This window comes from Tupaia chinensis, unplaced genomic scaffold (assembly GCF_000334495.1).
Source record: "Tupaia chinensis unplaced genomic scaffold, TupChi_1.0 Scaffold000281_1, whole genome shotgun sequence".
NCBI lineage: Eukaryota > Metazoa > Chordata > Mammalia > Scandentia > Tupaiidae > Tupaia > Tupaia belangeri.
Genome location: NW_006159764.1, coordinates 2,835,226 through 2,854,475, shown reverse-complemented (window position 1 = coordinate 2,854,475; position 19,250 = coordinate 2,835,226). Strand labels below are relative to the sequence as shown.

Genomic DNA, 19,250 nt, shown 5'->3' with positions numbered 1-19,250 from the left:
GTAGGGAAATTATACCAGAAATGTGAAAGATAAAGAAGTGCAATGAAAAGGGTAAAAATGTGGTAAATAAAGAGTATGTCTAATTATCTAATTGTCTGTCCATGAATAAACAAGCTACTAGAAAATTTATGAACTTAGCTTTGCAAAAAGAGCAGAAGTAAACCAATATCATTATACATTGGGTGACTGGAATGGTGAAAGTATTTCTCTGGGAGACATGGAGACCTACCTAGTTTACTGAGAGTGCTAAATAGAGAAGAGATACTTGGCTGGCTGAATCTCAACTGATTCAAATAATAAAGCATAGTGGAAAAATACAGAGGGAGTCACATGATCAATGGTTGTTAATTGAGAACTTTTAGATGTTCAACTATTTAAATTGATAATCTATTATGCAGTAACTAATCATAAGCATGCATGTTCTAGCTCTATAAAATTACTGTTTACTAATCATTTAGTTCATTTCTATTACTTGTGTTAATAATAATAAAGGATTGAAAAAATAAGGATAATATAACATGCAGGAATGGCGCAAAGCACAGAATTATATCAACCATGGAATATGAATAATATGGAAAATTTATTTCAAATTAATTATTCATTTAATACTCAACACTGTATTCTATATATTTTATGCAACCAAAAGAGTACAACATCATAGAAGCAAAAGAAAAGTTATAGGGTAAGGATATCAAGAAAAGTTGAATGTGGCATCTATCTGCAAGCAATTTAACTTTTCGCCTCCTTTCTCCATAATACTTGCCAAACAGGCCCAGTCGTAACTGGTAAATAGAGTCATTTTCCTAAATGGGTGCTTAAAATTCTTGCCAAATAAAGTAGGGTTCTGTTAATTAAAATTTTAATTGTTCTTGAAAGAGATTGAAAAAGACAATACTTAACCTTTCTAAAAGAATATGCCAGCAACATATTTCTCCTTTAGCAGACCATCTACGAATTACTTATTCAATACCTATTGATTAAATGTTTTAATTTTATGCAGATTCAAATGATAACTGTACATCCGATCAATTTTTCCTCCTAGCCTCCCTAGGAGCAGATGTTTTAGCTCCATTTATGTGAATTTAGGAACAGCCTGAAGTCTTTACTCTGTCTTTCAAGGACTAAAGGTAATGATGACCATGCGGTTTAGCTCAGCTAACTCTTTTACATCCAGTTTCAAGGCCTAATGCTGAGCAGGCAAAATCTCTCAGTATCTTGTCTCTCAGCGCAAGGTTAAGGAAATGCAAGCTACTCCAAATTATTCTCTTCTATTCTGTTAGTTATCTACTAATAATTACGTAAAAAAATTAAAATTTAAATTACCTTCCACTCTACAGTACATTTGGTATTCTGCAGAGCATCTGTCTTAAATTCTTTTCTTTCTTTTTAAGGTATTTATGCATATGCTCACTGGAGAAAGACAGAGAGAGGGAAAATGAGAAATCACTCCCAAGAGAGGATGGCCTCCATTCTGGTCTTAGGATTTTGGGCATGTATGACTAGCGTGATTTTCAAGCTGCCAGGTCTGGGACTTGAACCACGGTTTGTCATCTGGGAGTGCAGAATGTTAACCACTACACCACCCGCTGGCCCAGATTATTTTATTTTATTATCCCAGAGAATCGAACTGAGAAATCTAGGATGCAAGCAAAAATTTCTCTTCTCACTAATCCTTAATTCAAAACATAAAAATGATCAGTGATGTTGTATTATTCTTTACAGTCTAGGCCCTAACTATTTTTTTTAAAACCAGGGTCTTACTAGATCATCTTTTCCCTCAGCCTCCTACTAGCTGGGAATATAATAGGCGCATGTCACTACACCCAACTTTTTAAACCAAGAAACATACCTTCTCAGGCTTATTTCTTAAAAAATATTTGAAAGTTAAATAAATGTAATAATTTAATGATAAATCACTACATGTTTAACATAACCACTGTCATATTAATAATCTAAAACTTGTCTTTTTATACCTTCTGTATTCTTATTCAAAAAATATTTACATATTAAGATTATGTAGTTCTCTTTTTAAAAAAATAGGCTATATAGATGGCATTGTCAAAATATTCTACATGGGTAATTACAGTCAAAATCTTGTATATCACCTCTGACCTTAATTTGATATAACCTTTTTTTTTTTTCTTGTACCAAAAGTTACAAAATCTCTCTCAACTCTTAAAATCTTCAGTAGACATATGGAGAAAAAAAAATGGCAAGTTCATGTTTGTTACCATTAATGAAATGAAAAAGAGATGAGGCTTTTAATCCCATATATGCTGGAAGATTCTCAAAACTCTTAAGCAAAGCCCTAAAACGATCTCATTTGTGTTAGAATGGAATACACTTGTTAGAGAAAGGAGAACTGGAGATGGCAAGATGGAACATTAAGCTGGCTATTTTAGGAACATATAGTACAGCAAAACCTGTGGAAGCAGAGAAGGTAAACTGTATCAGACAGAGAAATATTAAGGAACCAAGTTTTCTACATTCTTCATTCAGTGTTTTATGGTAATAAAGTTCAATAAGATAAGGAATACAGAAAAGAGAGTGATTTCAGTGAATAAGGAGAAAACAATGAGAAAATTATGTAATTGTCTCTTCCTCTTCATCACTTAACATTTTAGCTTAAATATTTTCCAATTTTGTCCTATAGTCTCCATAATTTTATTTCATGGTTGACAAAATATTGCACAGATTAAAATAAACAAAATTTCCAGGCTTTGATTGTTGGGCATTTGAACAGCTTCTAAGACTTTATTATCATAAGGAAGCATCCTTATCTTAATAAATTAAAAATTTTCTTCTTTGAATTACTTTTTCAAAGCATATAGTTTCAGAAGAAATAAAGTTTATTCATGAAAATAATATGGATGTTGAAAATTATTTACACAATGTTTTTTAAATTATTACATATATATGTGTATATATATATATAATATTATATATATATATCCACAAATATAGGTATTTAGGTACATGCATTTAGGTATGTACAAACAATCAGAGGTTGTTATTGCATTGCTAACAGATACCTAAGAATGGGTGAATTTCCTTATTTTTAGGTTTTTGTCATAAGGCGAGTGAGCTCTCCAGAGAGAGACAGATAGGCAAACAAAGAGAGTAGAAAAGTGAGAAATCACTTCCCAAGGTGGGTGGCCATATTGCTATCCCTTCTCCCCCAAACTCTTCTCAGCACTTTGGGCATGCACACAAACATGCCTGGCATGAGTTTCAAACCACTAGGTCCAGGACTCTAGCTGCACTTGGCCATGTGGGAGTCCAGCGCCTTAACCACCATGCCACCCGCTGGTCCTAGGCTGGGTGAATTTAATAGAATGGAAGATTATTTGCAAAACTCACAATTCTGGTAACTGAAAATTCCAAAGGTGTAGGCTACAGCATGGCCGACGGAAGCACAGATGACGGCAGGTGTGTGCAGAGAGAGCAAGCTCTGTGTGATTTTCTCTTTCAGCAACCAGCTCTCATGAAAACTAGCCCCTTCTTACCAGAGCTGGAATTCCCTGGGTTTTGGCAGATATCATTGTCCATAGTAGTGTTGCAACCATCAGCAGTGACCTGATCCAATCAGCACCACTAGGCATCACCACCTCCCAAGACCAAATTCCAAAACATGAAACTTTGAGGGACAAACCAGTACCCAAAAGTTAACACAGGCAGGTATTATCTTATATGGACACAGTTCATGATGTCCCAAAACAATTTCAATAGTGCTACCAATGATCATTGTCACAGATCTCCACAACATACAATAATAATAGAGTTTGAAATACTGTAAGAATTACCATCAGGGGAACCAGCAGTTAGCATAATGGCTATGTCGCTGGACTCCCACTTAGTCGACCGCAGTTCACGTCCCGGACCCGGTGGCTTAAAACTCACACCAGGCATGGGTGCATGCATGCCCAAGATCCCAAGACGAGAATGGAGGAGAAGGGATTGTGGCATGACCATCGCCCCTTGGGGGTGATTTCTTGCTCTCTGTCTCTATGTTTCTCTCTGTCTGTCGCGAGTGCACGACCCCTATAGCGAAAATCTCTCCAAAAAAAAAAAAAAAAGAATTACCATCAGGTTATACAGAGACATCAGTTATGTATAGGCTTTTAGGAAAATGGCACTGGTGGACTCAGACAAAGAAGAGTTGTCACAAAACTTCAAAGTGTAAAATACGCAGTATCTCCAAAGTGCAATAAAGTAACCTGCAGCAAAGTAGTAGATACCTGTACATTTGTGCATGGAGGTGTACATACATGTATGAGTGTATGTGTGTGCGTATGTGTATTTCTATATCTGTGTGTGCATACATATATATTTGAAAGGCTGTCAAAAAAGTTCATATAAAATGAGAATTATAAAAAACCTACACATGGACTTCACATTTTTTATACCAAAATTATCTTAAACTTTTGTTCCATTTATTCACAAACTTTTTGAAGCTCACTTAGGGGTGTGTGTGTGTTCTTTTTTTGTTTACATTATTAACAGAAGTGAGAATCCGAGTTTCTCCTTCACTAGCGCCCAGAGTATTATCACCGGTAGTTCCTTTAGGATATCCCTGATAAGTGTACTATGTATCAAAACCCTATTGACACAGCAAAGCCTTTTAACCTTTGAAATTGTTTAACATATTAAATAATGATGCTTCATTCTGGAGCATCGCTAAGTCTCTGAATTATTTTTGCATAGACAAATATATTCTCCAAGACCACACAGATTCTAAGGAATAAAACTAAAATTAAAAAAAAAAAACAGAATAAAACATTCTAAATATCCTTTTTACTAGGCAATTTATAGCTCCTCTTGCAAAACGATGAATAAAGAGAAAACAAGTGAAAAACAGCAGTTTACCTACTTCAGCGACTGAGTGCCGTCTGTTCTCTTCTCCCTCTTCACGGACTTCCTCGGAGGCAAATTAGCAAACTCACAGGTGCCTTCTGTAAAAAGTGATTAGACTATTCAGAACTCCCTTGTGTTCTCTCAGAGGCAGTTTAAAGTGAACGGAACATTCTACGAGGCTGTCAGATTTACAATTGATTCCAGGTTGCAGTGTACAACTTATCCAACCTACTGATAGAAAATAGGTACTCCTTTCACTTGGCATTTGATTCTGAAGAAAAGCTGTAAGACAAAAGCATATCAGCTACAGCAAGACCATTGCAATTCCAATGTTGGTTTCAAAAATGGTTTCCCATATGATACTCATGAAAATAAAGGACTGGAGTAAATTGTCTCATACCATACTATTATTATACATATTTCTACCAATTTCTTTTTATTTTTCTACCTTTGAATTAAAACTCACCCTTATCAGGCACCTCTTTCTGAACTCTTCAGATGGTTTCTAGCTCATTCCTTACTATACAAGACAGTTCAGTTGGTGGTGGCATCGAACACTTTGTAATTATAAATTTCATTTTGCTTATGTGTTTTTCTATCTTTTCCACTACCTATACTCTACTTAAAAGCAAGAACTTGTGTATTTCTTAGGCAAAATATTTTCAGTTCTCAGATAAGTATCTGACACACAATAGGCTAAATGAATACAACCATATGTGAAACTCACAAGAATCTGTAAACTGTAAACTAGAAAATACATTCAACAGTTATTATTTTTTTTTTGGTCTACAGAAATGAAGAGTATCTGTTCATCAGAAAACACTTCAATTTATGCATTTATGCAGTTTTTCTCTCAGGAATGACATTGACTTTTAAGTTCAAAATGGAAAAAAAAAAACAGCACTCTAGAATCAAAGCTGATGCTCAATCCTGTTTTAAACCATAATTACAAGTAAAGACATGCAACTTGAAATCATACCTATGGGAACTAGAAAATATCAGTGAAGGGAGGACTGACCTCATCGTTCAGCAGATCAGGAGCCTGATCCCACATGGACAACCACAGTTCAAATCCCAGGCTTTGCAACTTATATAATATGTCTGGTGCACTTGTGTGATTGTAGGTACCTAAAATCCTGACAGAAATAGGAATGGAGGAAAAGTGATTGTGATGTGATCACACTCCCAATAAAGGTGCTCTTTTTCACTCTGTGTTTCCTCTGGCAAGCACATGTGCTCTTGAGTAAAAAGTAAATAAATAAAAGTTGTCCATAAAGAAAACAAAGATCCTTCCACAGATGTCTACTATAAAGTTGTCAGGGTGAAGGATATGAAGGCTCATGACACAAATATAGATGCTGAAAATTAATTTACATCATCTGTAATCCTCTCTATATATGCCCAAATAACCATTCCATTAGTGTAACTCTTACTTGTAACATGTATTAACTAACTGACTGATAAATGTATTACTCTCTTCTAGTCCCTTGTGATAGGATTACATGACATATGTTTCCCTAAAAATGTAAGCATATAAGAATAAATAATAATAAATGTTTTGAAGATGAGCTATCTAAGATAAATAGTGATTGAGAACGGAGGGGTTCTTTAAATGGAAGGTGATGAAGACCTTATTGAAAAGGTACCATCTGAGCAAAGAAGATGGGGAAAATAAAGCAGCTTTGTTATATTCTGATGAAAGACCTTCTCATGCAGAGCCAAGGTGCAAAGGCCAAGTTTAGAAACGGGTTTGTGTGTCAGCCTGTGCCCGGTGCTCAAGGCAGCTGGGTTATATGGCTGACTATGTGGTTTGAGTTCCAGACCTGGCAGCTTGAGAAACATGCTAGTGTGTGTGCATGCATGTCCAAAATCCTGCAAGAAAGGAGAAATGAAGGAGAAGGGATTATGGCCCGCCCAACACCAGGAGTGGGGAGTGCTTTCTCTTCTCCCTCTCTCTGTTTCTCCAGTTAGTACTTATACCCTCTGGCAAATTATAAAGAAAGGAAAAACAAAATAAAGAAAGAAAGAGAAAAAGAGGAGAAGAGAAAAGAAAAGAAAAAAGAAATAGTTCTGATGTATTCTATAAACTGAAATACCGGTATGATTAGAATGTATGGAACAAGAGAAAACGTGGTGGAAGGAGGCTCCACTGTGTATGATCTTGTAAGCCACCATGAGGAATTGGACTACTTATTGAGTCCAATTAAATAACTAGCCAGTGGGGGTCAGCAGGTAGCATGGTGGTTAAGGTGCTGAACTCCCACACAACTGATAGCAGCTCAAGTCCTAGACCCAGCAACTTGAAAAACACACCGGGTGCATGTGCATATGCACTCAAAATCCAAAGAGAAGAATGGAGAAGAGAATGTAGCATGGCCATCCCCCCAAGGAGATGATTTCTCACTTCTGCTCTCTCTGCCTCTATTCAGCACGTGCACAAGTCCTCTGATTAAACCTTAAAAAAAAAAAAAAAAAAAAAAAAAAGCAGTGATTCAATTGGCACAAGTGGCCTGTCTATATACTATGAAGACCCAGGTCAAAAAAAAAAAAAAAAAAAGAAAGAAAGAAAGAGCAAATTATCCATATACCACTTACTGTAGTGACATTCTTTACTCAGGAGTAAATACCATACATGGATGCTAAAAAGGGGTGAAAATAAAAGAGTTCCTTGAATGAGTACTCTAGAGGCCATACAACTAATTTTCTCTTTTATTATAATTGGTTGTATTGATAATTCCTAAGAAATTGTAAATTAAGCGCTACTAACTTACTAATAAACATCATATTTATCTTCTGTCACTAGATCCCTTAAAGTATTTTGCTTTAGTAGTTTCAATGTCTATCACCATAGGCATCCCGACTGGGGACAAAGGATCCTTAGATAATCCTGATTGAAATTTCAAGTTGCTCTTTTGTAAACATTGTATTTCTTCACTGATGAAAGAAACCTGAAAAGATCAGCAGTCTCTGTGACTCAAATACCTTGACAACTCCAAATAATATTAATTATGCTTTCGTGACATTTTAAAAGTTAGTTTAAATGGAATCACCTTCTAGTCCAGGTTAGAGATTTTGTGCCAGAGCCATATCTGCTGTTCTATTGGCTGTGAATCCAATAAACCCTTTGGAGCAAGTAACCGTGGCATGTGCAATGGGAATTCCTGTTTCTACTGTAGTTTTTGATAGCTTCTGTCTAAACATGGTCTTAAAGACCACAAGATGACTTTATAAAAACACTGACAGAAAAATGATTTTGTTCACCAAATGAGATAAGTATTCAGTGACAATTACTTTTGAGAGTTTCTTCAAAAAGATGAAAAAAATAAAAAATAAAAAAGAGTAAAGGAGGAGGCTGTGAGGCAGGCTGGTACCAGCTCTGTGCCCATGTGTAAGGCCAGGTTCTGAGGACCTCAGAGAGCTCCAATATCTGCCAAACATTCTCATAACTACAACTATTTGATTTAAAACTAATTTTACTAAGCTCACAGGAAGTCACCTGCATGAGGTGCATCATAGGTGCTTTTTGTTCGCCTCAGTAGTTGCTGAGGGTAACAGAAGAACTTTGAGCAGAAATTTGGTGCATTAGTTCATGATGTCATGATAAAATAATACAGCAGAGTGGGTGGCTTAAACAACAGACATTTACATCTGCAGGTGAGAGTCCAAGATCAAGTTCCCAGCGGGGCTGGCATCTTGTAAGGCCTCTCTTCCCGACTTACAGACAATTGCCTTCCCACTGTGGTCTCAATGGCATTTCTTCCAAGCCTTTCTTTTCATGTTCTTATGAGGACTTCAGTTTTTTTTGTTTTTGCTTTTGTTTTGTTTTGTTTTTTTAATTATGGTCCCACCATTATGACCTTTCTTAACCTTAATTACCTTCTCAGAAATTCTCACTTGGCATCAACACAAGAATTTGGAAGGGGGACACAGGACACAATTCAGTCTATAATTTTTGAAGACCTGGATTCTGCTCTTGGCTCTGACACCAAGTCGCTTGCAGATCGTTCCCTCTGTGTGGCTATATTTTGTTCTTTCTTTTCTTTTTTCTTCTACTTTCTTTCTTTCTATATATAAAATGAAGTGCAGTAGATAATTTCTAGGTTTCTTTTTTTTTTTTAAGAGAGATTTTTGCTATAGTGCTCGAGTGCTTCCCAGAGAGACAGGGAGAAAAAGAGAAATCACACACCAGGGAGGATGGCCATACCTCAATCCCTTCTCCTCCATTTTCCTATTGTGATTTTGGGCATGCATGCACATGAACCCAGAGTGAGTTTTAAGCCACCAGGTCCAAGACTTGAACTGTGGTTGACTATGTGGAAGTTCAGCAACATAACCATTATGCCATCTGCTGGTCCCAATTTCTCTGTATCATTTTTAAAATCTGGCTTTGTCATCCAAGAAAATAAATGTAATGGTTACTATTTCAAATAATAAATGAGACAAAACTTTCCCTTCCCGAACTTGAATACCAGATGGTTTATAATAATCAACCGTAATGCTCAATATTCATTTTATTCCACTAAATTGTCTTAGTCCACAGAGGAATACAACCTAAAAGTTCATATTAAGAGGCACTCCATGAGTCTGCAATCATCAGCACCTCTCAACCTCAAAGACCAACATCTTAAATAATACATCATAAAGTAATGCCAACAATGCATTCAAAGATTAAGCCTATTTAAACATTTCAGCCGCAATATCTGTTGACATGATGGTTCATCAGGAAACATTAATCTAGTAAACGCCTAGGGAATTTACAAATGCATATGTGTCAAAATGTTAATTAATTAAAATGAATTAAATTTAGCAAAACTATTATTATCCATGCCTGACAATTCAGGCAAAGAAAGAATTAGGTCCTGTTCACACTGCCCCCTAATGAGTAGAACACTGGATTAATTATAAAGACTCACAGATTGTTATTATTTGAACATGCTATTTAGAAAGTCAGATTTCCGGGCACAATAGATTTGAGCTTCAGATATTAGACTGGAGCACCAGAATGTTAGCATGATTAGAAGTCAGGTTTTGTCTGCAATCCTGGGTTCACAGGAGAGTATGAATACATGGAGTGTGGTAGGAGCTGACGGCAGAACAGATTTGACTAGCAGGAGGTGCACAGAAAATAAATCTATGAGCTGCTGAGACCATACCTATCACTCCTTTTGCCAACAATGCAGAGCTTTCCTCCTGGGATGTTAGACACCTGCAACTTAGGCCTCTAATAAAGAATATTAGTGCTACAATGCGGCGGGTCCAGGCCTATGCCTTTGCTGCCTGTACTTTCATGCTATCGTATTTTCAGCAGAAGGGGCGAAATGAACAAGAGCCCTGTAGACTCCAAACTCACCCTTTAGAAGCTGATAATTAGTCAAAGTGGTTATAATGAAGAGCCCCAAAGAGGAAAATGCAATTAAATGTGAGTTCCATGTAGTGTCTAATTTTATTTTCTTGGCTTGTTAGCTCAGCTGGTTGGACCATGGTGTTAATGAGGTCAAGATTTCAAGTTCAATTGCCATATGGGCCAGTGAGCTTCACTCTATTCCATGGCTACTGACCAGATGATTTCTGCTGATCACAAGAGGAACTGGGCAAGAGAAGACAGACTAGAGAAAAATTATTAGGACCACAGTCAAAAACAAACAGAAAGCGTTATCATAAAGAATAGGCTTATAGGCCGGTCACAGTAGCCCAGTGGTGACACAATGCTCCAGACTGAGGAAGACACATGTGAGAGTCCCGAGTTCTCCTGAGATCTCCCTGAGATCTCCCTGTGCACTGGGCACATGCCTGCACGTACCTGTGGTCTGATCTGCCTGAGGCTCATGGCATGAAGACCCTGTCGGAGGTGCCCATTTCTCTTTCTCTCAGAAGAAATAAACTTGTAAAAAAAGAAAAAGAGTAAGTTTGCTATGCAGACTTTAATTTTTTTAAAACATATTTTTTTTTAAATTCTGAGAAGTGAACATTGTCACAACAATACCAACTTTCTAAACTCTATTCATACTGTTATTACCAAATCAGAAGTTTGTCTGATACATTTATTGTAGATTTTTTTTTTCTAAACCGAGTTCTCTGGCATCTCATTATAGAATTTTTTGTTGTTGCTGTGCTGTTTTTTTCATTATAGAATTTAATTGAGGTGGATCCAATATGTAAGATTAGAAAGAGAACCAATAGAGGGAGAAAAAGTCTTTAGAGCTGAATAGGGAAGAGAAGCAGAAATAGCAAACTATTGTGTTGTCGGAAAAGTCATGACCCATTTTGCATAGGAAGACATGTAAAAATACATCATGACCTTCCTAATGACCTACTAAATGTTGGTAATGAATTATAATGGTAAAGAACAGACAATTGCTTCACATCGTCGCTCAGTCTGAGTAGGCCTGGTGTCCAGACATTCTCATTCAATCTTCTGATTGGTCTCTAATCCTCCTTAGAGTTGTAATCCACTTCAAGTCAAGGGTAGGAGAAGTCCTAAACAAACCTGACTTAAGCCAATTACAAAAATCTTCCCAAAGTCATCCATAAGGGAAAATTTGCAAAGTCTTCTTTACACCAGGATGCTAAGAACATAGACATGTTTCCTACAACTGAGCTCTGTCATACTTAGCACATAGGTAACACACAATAGCCATTCTGTTACACAGAACTGGCATGTTTGAGACTCAGTTTTATAATATGCCCAGAGAAATATACTATGAGGAAAAAAAAAGATGGAGCTAAATTAGCTCGCTGAAAATCTTCCTCTTCATGCCACAGCTGATAGAGAATTCTGAAATGTGACAATTGAGTAAGTCGCCTTTGGGGAGAGGAGTAGGTGTGTTAAGAACTAAAAAGCAAGCACAGAGCAGAGCTGGCAGTTCACTTTGTCCCTGCTTTTAAGTTGGCTGTTTGGCTTACCTCTGCCTGTCCTGCTTCACCCAAAAGGCAAATCATTCACATCCTCTGCCCTTCCATTCTTTAAAAAGGCCTTTCTGGCAAGTTTGGGAAAAATCCCAAGACCAAAGTCACGTTCACAGAGCTCTAGCGCTTGTACAAGGGCTCTGAGGACTCAAATTCCTTCATGGAAGGCAGTCAACAAAACAGGACCCCTTCCCTCGTCACCCTCTCCTGATCCATGCATGCATTGGTCAGCAACATCTGAAGGGAAAATCGCAAAACAGATCATCATTCTGTATTTAGTATTTTATAAACAGAAATAAGTCGTATACTCTTAAATGCCTTCGGGATGGTGATTTATTTTAAAGATTCATCCCCCAAACTCGTCTGGACTATTCCCTTTACGTTTTGTCTATTATAATAAAGAGCGGAGACAGAAATCCTTCTAGTGGAAAATGTGAGCGCAAAGGGGCAGACAATTAACGAGTGGTCAGCCTGGTTACGGTGAAAATGCCTCAACAGCATTCTGTTATCTTGCCATAATAGGGCCATTTATTTGCGTCACGTTTTCATTTCCATCTCTGTGTTCATTTTAATTACTTTCATTTGAATACCCACTCTCAACTTTTTCCCCTACACATGCCTCGCTAATCAAAATGCTTGATTCATTAATATTGCAGAGAGTTACAGCATTTTATTAATACACTAAATTTCAGCAACTCATTCGCGTAGAGCAATTACAAATACTAAGACCAGCTGTAATGATATTTTAAGTGCTTTAGGAATGTCAGAGGGAAATTATTGTTACACTGGACAAGCACCAATGACAGCGGTAGTGCTCTCATGCCCTCTATTGGTTAGTTACTTGAGAATTAAACTGAAGTTAAGTAGTTTTGTGACCAGAGAAAAGCTTCCCGTGCTCTCACTTGAATCCAGTTTAGATCATAATCTAAAAGGCTTTTATAGACACACACACATGCACACACACACACACACATGCACATAGATTATATTCTTTGATTTCACTTATGAATTGAAGCCACATAGGAAAATGAGATCAAGAGTGGGTGGATTTTGCACTGGGTGGTAGGGACACTCCTGCACACCTTTCTATTTAACACCTTGAGAATATCGCCCGGCACTAAGTAGTCGTCTTGTGATGTTCACATTTTGCTACAGTATGAAGAGCACCAACTAACTATTAGACCAAGTAGCCATGAGTTTGACTCAAGGGAGTTGTTTTTGTATCATATCAATCATACTGGACCACATAGACATGAGGAAGTTATTTTTTATCTTGAAAGTCAGGTGGATTATAATTTTTATTGCACGTTTTTGTCTTGAGGCCTAAAATAATAATGGCTTCTTTTGTCTCCCACTTCCTATATGCTTAGCATACAAAATAGTCAACTTGGGTTTACTTTTGTTTCTTATAGCTCTACAAAGTAAATATTACTTATGGCTCCCTTTTATACATAGAAAAGTTGAGTTTCAGAGAGATTAAAAAAAACGCTGATAAAGCTTTTATAGTTAGTAAATAGCGATGCTGATATTAACGAATTAAGGCTGTCTGGGGAGAGACGGAGTGAGTCATAGCTCTCTAGAGAAGGGGCACGTCCTCTCAAGCGTGGTTATGAGAGAAAGGATACTCCCCTTGGGTTTCCCGCTCCACCCGTGTCTGCCATTCTCTCTGCTTCTGTTAGTTTTGTGTGACACAGACTGGCCTGATGCCATTTCTGCACCTCTGGACTTTCCAGTCACCCAAGTAAACCTGTTTCTTCACGAATCACTCAGTCTCAGGTATTTCTGTTAGCAATGCAATAATAGACTGACATATATGAATGTTCATCTTTTTTTGTATTATTTTCATGTAACTTTATTATAACTCATTGCTATAGAATCCGATCCATACAATTGCTCTGTCAAAGTCATCCTGTGCGGCGATGGCCCAAGGTCTGCTGGAAAACACCTTGAGCAACCTGGCACTCTGGGTCCTTAAGTCCAGGAGACCACACACAGTCTCCTGTAACCTGTTTCCCAGAGAAGCAAGCCAAGTCCCACAGGGTTAGTGTGCCCCATGTCCTACATAATAGCCCTGACATGCTCTGCTTTGTATTTCCAAGTAAATCTTTAACTTCCTTCTTAAAGATGTTATTGCTTTGGGGAAATCCTGCTGTGTATATGTTCATCCTTTCCTGTCCACTGTACATCTACAGAACTTTCCACCATAAATATGTATGATAAAAACTTACTGAGAAAGGTCATCTATTTACTTTAAAATATTATAGTGTTTGTATTCTGATCTTCCACACAATAAATACAGAACGCATGAGAAGACTGCATTCAAGTTTAGTTAAGATACATGGATTTTTTTTTAAAAATCTAGAATTTATATCACCCCCAGAAATTATCTGTGATCTTTACCTAGACATTGGTCAAATTAGGCCAGTCTGTGACCTAGTGGTTAAGGTAACTAGATCTCATATAGACAACTACATGGTTCAAGTCTCATATCCAGTGGTTTAAGAAATACCCTGGACACATGTAGGTTAGTGCCTAAAATCTCAAAAGGAAAAAAAAAAGGAGGAAAAAGGATTGCAATGTGACCATTCCCCATGAGTAGTGCTTTCTTGCTTTCTCTCTCTTTCTCATATCTCTCTCTCTCTGACCAGTGCATGCATCTCTGGCAAATATTTTTTAAGAAAAAAAATTAATTGGTTAAACTTTTAAAATAATATATTCAAAAATATATTTGATTATGCTTTCTACCAGTGCTTTAGGTTGCAAATTATTCAAAACTGTCGAATCATGTCCCAATATTCTAATTTTTATAACAAGAGAAGCCACATGTGTGAACAATGAAATATACACTTATTTCCATTTCGGGATAATGTGAAAGTGCATAACGACTTCAATATCTGCCCACTCCTAGCCATTTCCTGGATAGCTCATAAATCAATGTTAATTAGGCCAAGGCATCATTTTTTGATGTATCTGGAATTTGCACATATATATTTAATTATGAATAATTGTAGATCATTTCTTTACTCAAGACGTGTGTCATTAAAATTATATTCATCTTAATGGAAAATGCTAAACTGAGGTCACACAAGTCCATTAAGCTTTTGTGAATGGGATGATCTAAAACAAATAATTATATAATGAAGCTATTCCACAAATAGTGTGTTGTGGAACAGGCATACATTGAAATTTTTCTTGTAACTCTGTTCCTTATTTATTCGTCAACTAGAAAAATATTTATTGGCTTTGTATTATGTGTAGAAAAATATATCTAGGTGTAAATATGATTAACCACTTGCTAACTAAGCAGTATTCAGGAAACCACTTCACATTTTCAAATCTCCTTTATCTGTCAAATAGGGATAAAAATGTCCACTTCATAAGATTGCTATAGGATTCAAAGTGCCATAGAAGTAGAGTTTTTGGCATTTAATATCTCTGCAATAAATATTATCTTGATCTAAACCTGAGCTTTTTTTCTGGAGTGGACAAATCATTTCAACTCTCTATGAAGATTTCTTGATCTATAAGTTGAATAATACAGATGAAGTGCTTTCAAGCTCTAGCCATCTGCATTTGTGTTTCTACCAAGCCTGAGTGTCAGAACTGGACATTACGATTTTGTTCCAGATTATTCTCTGCATTGGCTCTTTTTTAGATGAAACCTATGTCAGCTTTAGTCCATAAATAGAAGTAGGTATATGGAGTATGCAAACAAATGTTGTTTTACAAAAATATCTAAATAAGAATTTATCATCAGCTTCACCAACCTATTCTGCCTGGAAATTTTCTGTATTTGCATCTTAAAACACTTTTTAATAATCCATAAACAATAAGAAAGAAGGAAATGTGGATTAAATGTGCAGAATGATATTTAAAAAGACCTTCTATGGAGCCAACAGATGACGTCAAGTTTCAGGCACTAGTTCCCATATGGCTGACTTTGCAGGTCAAGTCTCGGACCCAGACCGGCAGCTTGAAAATCATGCCAAGAGTATATATGTATATGTCCAAAATCCCAAGAGAAGAATGGAAGAAAAGGGACTATGTCATGGCCATCCTACTTGGAGGATAAGTTCTCACATTCCCCCTCTCTCTCTCTCTGTTGAGTGTATGTGCCTTACAGCAAAAGGAAAAGGAAAATACCTCCATATGTAGTTATCTTATAATTTTGTGCCAATGCCTAAATAAGACAAACAAAATCCTTTAATAAAAATAACATATGAGCCTGGCATTGTTGCACAGGGATTAAATGCCACTCATGTGGAGCCAGATCGCACATAGCTGACCATGGTTCAATTCCAGCCCGGGCAGTTTGAGAAACATACCATTTGCTTGTGTGTGACAGTGTCCTGAAGTGATAGGGAAATGGAGGAAAAAGGATTGAGGTAAGATCATGCCCCATTGGGGGACTGCCCTTTCTTCCTCTCTCTGACAAATGCAATCACCTTCTGGCTATACATGTATATATATATACACATATATATATATACATATATATATATATATATGAAAGTAATAACATCATAGTACTGCAAATATTTTACTCACATAAATTATCCTGTAAAAACCTGTTCCAAAGGTGCTGTATTTTGTCCATTTCTTTAACTGTCATATATGTAATTGCTATACTGATAACTGAGTAGATATGAAGAAAATAAACAGGTTGTTATAATTTTTTTTTTTTGCTAGAAGCTATTTGTGCTTTCCAGAGAGAGAGAGAGAGAGAGAGAGAAATCACCTCATACGATGGGACTTGTTTAGACCAAAATTACTTCCACTCTGTTTTCTCCTCCTATCAGGATTTGGGGCATGTGTGCTCATGTTTCCATGGTGTTTTTAAAGCTACAAGGCCCAGGATTCAAACTACATGGTCGGCCATGTGGAATTCAGCTCCGTAACCACTTAAACCTTATAGCAGTAAGCCTTCATTCTAACAGTCCTTAGACTGTATTCAAGAACTGTGGGAGTAGTTTTGACCAAAATCTTTTTCTTCGTTTTGTATCTTTTAGTTCAAGTTAGCCAAAGTTTGTCAAAATCACACATCGTATAGAATTAAAATATCCTAACAAATTCTCAGGAAATGATTCTCTTTACCATTGGCTGACTGAGGGTCAACTCAAGCAAAAAGAAGTGCTATGAGTGTCAAATGTTTTAGTTCTGACTTCAAGACAAAGTGGCTTTGATAGGCTGGCAGCAGGGATGAGGAAAGACAGAGAATAGACAGAGGGCAGAGGCTTCTAGATGTCTTAGGGGCTTTGAGGATACAGCCTAAGTACCTTCAGTTCTATCAAAACCCCATCATTAGCGTTCGTATGAATGAGCTTCTTTGATTTCCTCATGTTTACCATATAAAAATCAAAAACAAAACAGCAGAATCAGCTATGAGAGTCAGTGAGAAAAAGTAACCACATGAATGTATAAATTATTTTAACATATTAGAAACATAAACTGCATTTCCCCACAAAAAGTAACAGGGAAATGAGTGAGCTATTAGCCTCAGTGAAGCTCATAAATTAGAATTATTGATCAAAATTGATACTATTTTATGCATGTCCCCCTAATAAAAGATAACATTTTGGTGACGACAATAAATATTCAAGATTATGTCTGTAAAATTTTCATTTTAAGATTACTAAAATTTGAAATGATATATTATTTACCTGTTAAAACTGAAATGAATTCAACAGAGTCAAATAAGGGTAAAATTTAAATTCCTTTATATTTGTGGTTACAAGTGGAGATTAATTACAAGTAAAACAGCAGATAGAAGAAGTGAGTATGGATGTTGGAGTCCTGTGGTAATTTACACATATACCCATGTACGCAGGTACACAGTGCCCTGGAGGCTTTAGGAATTACTCCATAGAAGACAGTTGAGTATTCCTCACATATGGCAGAGGAAAAAAATACATTGAGAGCCCCAGGTCCAGGTCACTAAATATCTTTTACTTTAAAAAATCACATGATATAGAACAGTATCTAAATAACTTTATCTACCAGGATGCTCTAGTTAGTTAGGATTTTGAAGCACCTACTCTTAGCCTGGAACTACCACAAGAAGTTTATTTATGTCTTGTTTACAAATAAATTATTTAATTATCTCCGGAGGAAAGAAGGTAGCAGGAACAACAACAACAACAACAAAAAACTCTTCTTCAAGTGACAGAATAGAGTCTTAGAGAATTGAAATTGTTTGTTCATATTTATATACCTTGTAAATATCAGAGCAAGAATTAGGACCCAGATGTGCTAACTATCAAACTTTATACTCTATCAATTACCTAAGAGTGCTTCCCATCCTAGGACATTGTTTGTTAATGTGACTCACAGGTGTGACGGAATTGGGCTCAACATTATTTTACAAGAGTATGTGGAAACATAATCACACTTACTTCTCCTTATTTTAAATCTCTCTCAATTAATTATGACTCAAATTACTTCCATGCATGATTTTTCTCATGTCTGCAATAATTTTAGTCATTTGCTTGATTCCTTACCAAATCTCAATATTATTGAAAGATTTGCATTCTTTAGCGACAGGATGTTATTCCCCTTAGTTGGAATGTGGTTTTCTAAAGGCAATCGTAATACTTACATCCAATAATTTTAGTTCCATCTTTCACATAATGAGTTTCCCCTACCCATTTAAATAGCAATTTTCAGAGATATTGAATCAATTAAATTCTCAAGTTCTGTAATGTGTTTGCAATGTATGTAGTGTAGGAAGCTAAACAGATAATATGTTATAAAATAAAGAGAGAGAGAGAGAGGATCACACTGGTAATTAATTGCTGTTTCGAAACTCTGAAAATGATTAGTCTCTGCAAACTTTTATTATTTTTCTAGCAGACATACTTTAGCCCTGAAAACTTAAGTCTATATTTAACTACAAAGTTCTTTTGACATACATCAAGTTCAAAGAGAACAATTTGTGCCTGACACAGCAGCTTTGAAAACATCCCAATATGATATTAAATGATAATGATCAAATTCTGAAAGCATAGTCAACCGAAATAACCAGACAAATTACATTTTTTTAAAATATGATCTACAGCATAGTTTTTCTACTTGGCCCTCCACCCAATTACCAAATTATACCTAGCTAACTGAAATAAAAGTATAAAAAGCTTTCATGTCTACCCACTTTATAATGCGGGTAATTCTCTTGGTATTTTGTACCTAAATCCTAACAATCTTCTGGTAGAATTAAGTGAAAAAAGACATTCAAACTAAAGAATACAACTTATTTTTAAAATTGTAATAGAGAAATGGAATCTGAGTGATCATGTAATAATGAGAATATGTCAGGATGCTTTCCTGACATGATGACTACATGTTCTGAAAGCAGGCTGTCCCCATGACCTAGTGGTTAAGGCAGTTGGAGTCCACAGGTTGGATACACAGAGTCCTGCATATTCGCACCTGTCCAAAATGCCAAAATTCCAAAAGGAGGGGATGGCAGCATGCCCATTCCCCATGGGAGGAGTGTT

The 19,250-nt window shown here is 36.4% G+C and overlaps 2 long non-coding RNA genes across 2 annotated transcripts in view; one reads left to right on the top strand and one right to left on the bottom strand.

The window, feature by feature from the left end:
* LOC114008079 (uncharacterized) overlaps positions 1-3,503 on the bottom strand; it is a 54,611-nt gene extending 51,108 nt beyond the window's left edge. Inside the window, exon 1 of the long non-coding RNA XR_003549641.1 lies at positions 3,361-3,503. This is a non-coding gene — a long non-coding RNA (uncharacterized LOC114008079). The remainder of the gene's footprint in view (positions 1-3,360) is intronic.
* LOC102496695 (uncharacterized) overlaps positions 1-19,250 on the top strand; it is a 68,333-nt gene that overhangs the window by 13,145 nt on the left and 35,938 nt on the right. The window lies entirely within an intron of this gene.